Genomic DNA, 6,139 nt, shown 5'->3' with positions numbered 1-6,139 from the left:
CATTGACCATATCTTTGCAAGTTGATTTAGGATTTGAATAATGCCCGCCAAGGACAAGCCAAGAACATTTATTACTGCTAAAAATGTCATTGACGGGTATTAATTATCAAATACGTCCTTAGCCGTCATTTTCCCAAAGTCATATGCGAACTTCACATTTTGTTGCAAACATGAAGATTGAGAAGTGGACAGAACAAAGGATGGGGTGCGCGATTTGAAAACTCGGCACAAATATACCAACCGACAAAATATTCTTATACTGTACCTAAACGGATGAATTCGACAAAAAGTATATAAACGTAGGGAACCATAGTCTGTGTAGTGCAAGGGTGTAATCGGTAATGTACATTTTGAATCGCGCACTGAGGTGCACAACACCGTGTTGCTCACCTCCGAGCCGTCGGATGCACGATCCGACGACTCGGAGCTCACACCACTGCACGTCACCATACCCCAATTCGCACTGCAGGGTCCCCGATAAACGTAGTAGTAAACTTTGTAAATGTTAACAGCACTTCGGCTTAAGCTTGATTAAATGCATCTGTATTTATATTATCTTATAAGTAGGCCTGTATCCACTTGCGCATGAGGTTAAAATGGTAAAGATAAACAGTTTACTTGAAAGAGACCCAAATAAAACTTGGGTCAAACAAGAAAAAGAAAGCCCATTTACTTTTGTGCAAGTTACCAAAGTGTGATAGGCATGGCTCCGCAAAATCAGGGGAGCTTCATTTTCGGATTGAAGCATCAGAATTGCATGACTGGTGTGGTGATCAACATCCGAAGTACTCCTCATTCCTCCCGCATGAAAGGTGTGAGAGTTCGATTCTCCTCAAGAGTGCGAGTGTTTGATATAGCGGTTAATGTCCTTTGGACTTGGTCCGTCCGCTTGCCTTTTAGCGATATCCTTCTCCACCCTCTTAGGAGTAGGCTAGACATCTAACGAGTGGGGGAAAAAAATGTTCAAGGAGGAGTTACCGTATGCTCTAGTTCATTTGGTTGTCAATGTGAACCCATTATTTTGTGTCATTAGTATTTTTATGTAAAACCGTAGGGATGTTAATTGGTAATAACCATAGAGTTATTTCTGTCAAAGAACATTAATAGGAAAGTTATAGTATAGAGCCGAGGTTTGCTTGCGCTCTCGATTATCGCTCTCGCGAATTGTAGTACTTTGAGATAATTTTAGAAGACATTTTCATATTTTTGCTCCCGCTTACGCGCACACACACATCATGTGACTTAGCTATAGACAAAAAATTGGTTTTCTCTTTTTGGAACATAATCATAAATAATGTATATATTCCTTTTCTCCCATTTTAATATGGGTAGTTGAGTAAAGCACTTCAATGCACCATTCCCCATCACCGGATTTTTAGCGGTTCTCTGGTTCCCTAATTTAAGGCCCCATTTGATAGCCGGACTATGCTTTAGGATTGGACTATCGATTTAAGGGTTTTCCAAACCCTTATTTGATAACCGGATTATTACTCTATTGGCATGAGCAGTGAGCTCCATAGGGCGTATTAGCAATATCCCGTGGGACTTGGTATTCATAATTCAATTCCAACTCCTTCTCACTACCAATTCCTTTTTATTACTAATTTCTTTTATCAATCCAATCACATTATCTAATCTCATCTCAAACAAACATGATATTAATAATCTCATCATCTAATTCCATCACAAACAAACATACTCATTATCAATCACTTCTCATTAACAATCCTTCTTATTATCAATCTCAATCCTAATCTCATCTCCTTCTGAATCCCATCAATCTATCACTGTTATCAAACGCGGCCTAAGTGCACTTCTCTAATACTTAAAGAAAAATAAGACATAACTACCCTCGAATTTGATTAGTTTAATGCATTCTATAGAATGTCGATACGGCAAAACTCCTCTGGGTACTTTTGTCAAATGACGGTCAATTAATATCCTAATCAAGGATTTAATTCATGTCGGTCCGCGTTGTTCAAAAGAAGTGTAGTGAGCGGGTCCCACAAAGGAGACAACGCTGAAATGGCCGAAATGGACCGGCTGAGGACGGCAGGACTAGGCCGGGCTCAACTTGTGCTGAGAAATGGGGCCGTCTCGGATCCGCGAAAATTTATTTGGTGGTCTTGGGGCACCATACGCCCTTATACTTGGTGAAATCTGGTAACCAAACTCTTTGCATGAGCTTGAAGTGCGCTTGTATGGTCTGAAGAGGTTTATTTGTCTTGTAATTTAGCTACTTTATTTAGTTGTGGGTTCGTTGCGTGTTATTTTATCTGGTTCAATACTACCTCACCACACTTTTCTGCAGGGTTCAGTATATGATATGGTGAATAAGGGTGTTGGGGCACGTGGCCCAGCCCACCAAATAGTAATTAATCTCCAGATCCGCTGTATTAGTAGTGTCTAATTTTCATCCTCTTTAAAATTAGGTAAATATCCACATCACCACAAATCAAAATAAAATGACCAATATTACCAAAAATTATCTTAAGGCGGGACATCGCCAAGACTCTTTCTCCACTACGAATGTGTGGTGAAAAAGAAGCATAGCCTTGGCGTATTGAATAATCAATAAAATTTATTTGGAGGTCTTGGGTACCGCCGGTGCCTCTTGATTCTGTCCATGTCATTGTGAGCTCTAAAACATCTCGATCGTTTTTATTATTGGAGGGAAAAAAAAATGCATGCTTATGAAATGGAGATCTTCAATCTTTGTATTCATAATCACTTGACGCGTGGCACTTGCTCGATACTCCTCACCATATATTATTAAGAACAACTCTTTGTAATTGCAATATTTTAAGATTTTGTTAAAGAAAATTCACTATTTTCCTGTTGGTTAATAAGTTCAATTTTCTTAATAAGCATCGGTGGTCTTCATCATACTTTTTTTTACTCATAAACGTGACAAATATTGTAGATTTTCTATTATCTCCATCAATAATGTCGGACGTCGCCTCAAATACTTTTATATAAACTTTACTTCATATCTACGTATGTTTTAACGGGGCGGTTTCGGGGACACTTAAAAAAACTCTTAAACCCCCCCCCCCAAGTTCCTGATTGAATTTTGATGATCCGAGCCGCTCAATGTAATCAGAACGTGATTTTAAGGGTGGCCGTGGAAAATCAGCAAAAAAAATGACCGGGAAGGGCTTCATCCGAACAGTTTTTTATTAAACTTTATTGAACGGTTCAATAAAAAACTGCTCAAATCAAGCTCTTCCCGGTTAGTTTTTTTGCTAGTTTCTCTCGAGCACCCTTAAAATCACGTTCTGAACACATTGAGCGGCTCGGATCATTAAAATTTGATCGGGAACTATGAAATTAAGATTTGAAAGGTTTTTTTAAGGGATTTTTTAAGTATCCCCGGAACCGCCCCGATGTTTTAATGTTATAAATCTCACATGTCCGGACGCTTTATATAATGTATTCGATCTCCTTGGTTATCAATCTTGATTGATTCCATCAGTTACTCTAATGTGACCATTAGGTTATTCTATATTTCTTTGATTCCAATATTATTATGCAGGATTTAATATTCTACAAGAATGCAGGATATTCCATAAAACTTAAATATTTATATGCTAACTATATACGGTAGATCCCAGTATTATTATACTCAATTGATTTTAAATTATAAATTTGTTCATGCGAGTCCCAGACGGAAGATTTTGATGAAAATCTAGAAATAGGCTAAAACAGTAGCCCAATCTCCCACTTGCCTATATGGGAGATTAGTGTAATTGTAATTAACGTCGTTAACTGCATTTAACTTTACCTGAGTGTTCAAGTAAAACTAGATTTAAGACCGATTTCCATTCTGCAAATGACGAATGAAAATTGCTTCCTCGGTTTTATTATAGGTACGGAAAAAGAACCCGAATAACTAAAAATAAGACTTATTTGAAAATTTATTTTTTGAATTAAAGGTGAAGTCTATTGTATTATTATGAGAGAATGACCAGTCTCGTATAACTAAAAGTAAGTAATTAAAAAATAAGAACATTCCCCAAACTGGGTCTAAAGTCTTATAATTGGGTAGCAAGACACGATGTTTCAGTAGGAAAATAGTTGTTAAAGGACAATATTAAGGTATTTCAATCAAGAAAAGATATAGTAAATATCACTACTACTCTACAGTCCTATGATCAGTTGTCACAGCTAAGCCACTTCATCATGCATCTAATGTGGAAGAATTGATCCAGAGTTTGCCGATCCAGAATTGATCCACCTCTCCAAACCACCATCCGCCGCCCCTCCTCTGCCTCTTCCGCGCGTGCAGTCCGATGTCTTTTGGATGTAATGGCTTGCAGATCGTGATTGCCGGAGGCATCCTCCTCCCACCAAAGTGGGAGATCTAGGTGGGTGGCTGAAGTCTGCTCCGGTACGATAGACTCTGTCCGGTTTCGTTACCGGTTTTTTTCTTTTTTCTGGTTCTTTTCTTTGGTATCCCCTGTGGCTATGTGAGATTTCTCCTATTTGTAGGGCTTCTATCACCCCTATGTGGGTGTTTTTGGTTATTTTCTGCAGTGCTCCGTTTGTTTGGAGCGATGGGTTTAGTTAGAGTTTGGTGTAGTCTTTCAACTGAGTTCTCTACTATTTGGTTTCTTGATCCCTTGTTTAGAAATAGAGTTTTCTCTTGAATCTATAATATTACCTGTTATCGTTGTGACAAAAAAAATGCTTCTTTTACTTGCGAAAACAAAAAACAAAAAATAAATGCAAAAAAAAAAAAGTTTTATTGAACAATAATTCTAAATGTGGACCAGAGGAGACAGGATGTGAGGCTCTCAAACGGAGTGCAAGGGCCCAAAAAGGAACGGCCTAACCCTTTTAATAATTCAGAACAGGGACCCTTTCGTTGACCCTCTCTCGATATCTAGGGGAAGCTTCCTGTTTTTGAAATGCAAACCACTGAATAGCAAGAAGGGGTTTTCGTTTGATAGCCGCATCTTCGATAATTTGCACGCGCCTCGACTAATTTCGAGGTCTTGAAGTTAACGACCGGACAAATTTTCAGTAGCCCCAAGGTTTCGAATGTTTAGCCTTCATGGAATTCGAACTTGCGACTTGTTGGGGACAAACCCTTCAATTGCTTTCTCGTACCCACATGACCAAACCCATTTTGGGACTATGAATAACATGACGTTATTGAGTAGTGAGTATAAGATTAACTAGTCAAATAACACCGGCATCGTAGGAGAATTTTTACGCAGTGTCTTTGAATAATCAACACGGAAACCAGTGAGCCACACTCGATTCCGCGCGCGCGCACACAGAGTTAGTATTTGACATGAAATTCTGGAGTACACAAAGGACTATAGTATTATATTATTTTTAGTACTATAAGTACGTTTAGAAGTCTTCAATTTTCTTGGAGAGAGAACTTCAGTTTCGAAATGGGAATCGCACAGTGAAGTTGTTTGATTCTTGTGTTCACACTGTAAATCTCATTAGTGGGGTTAGTAATGGGGATATGCTTAACCTGAACAATTTAGGCTGGGAAGGTTTTGTTCGTGGCTTGTTAGATTGATGGGTGTGGTTTAGGTACAGTCGTGCAGTAACGGTACCTCAAAGTTTTTGGATTGTTAAGCTCGTGAATGAGCTCGAATTCGACTCAAACCTAGGTAAGCTTGGCTAGAGCTCGGTTTGTCAAATTTTCAATGAGTTTGAGCTCGAGCCTTGAGTTCGCCAAAAACTTAACCGACTACTCTGGACATTCTAAAATTCGGGTCATTTACGCCCCCTTGGCCTTTGACCACGGTGATGGGTATTGGGTTGACGGTTGTGGTTAGTGATAGCCGTGAAGCAACAGTACTACTGAGTAATGTTTTGGAAAGCGTTTTTTGTCAATGCCAACTTGGTTGAGCATGAAAACTTTCTTTTGTCAAAATTCATTTTCCATCTCACCAAACACCCAAAAAAAAAAACCTGAAAAGCGTTTCCAAAACAAATGGATTGGAATTGTTGAATGGACAGCTCGGATGGTACACAACACGATCCTGTGCACCACCCGCACAACACCATCCCTTGGTTCTTCTACCTCCCCCTTCCAAGTCACAAGTTAGTGTGATATTCACATGTATTGCTAACCTACACAATCCCGGGATTGCACGACTCATTCGATACGAGA

The sequence above is a fragment of the Rhododendron vialii genome, chromosome 4a (genome assembly GCF_030253575.1).
Source record: "Rhododendron vialii isolate Sample 1 chromosome 4a, ASM3025357v1".
Taxonomy (NCBI): Eukaryota; Viridiplantae; Streptophyta; class Magnoliopsida; order Ericales; family Ericaceae; genus Rhododendron; species Rhododendron vialii.
Note: the sequence above shows the minus strand (reverse complement) of the source record.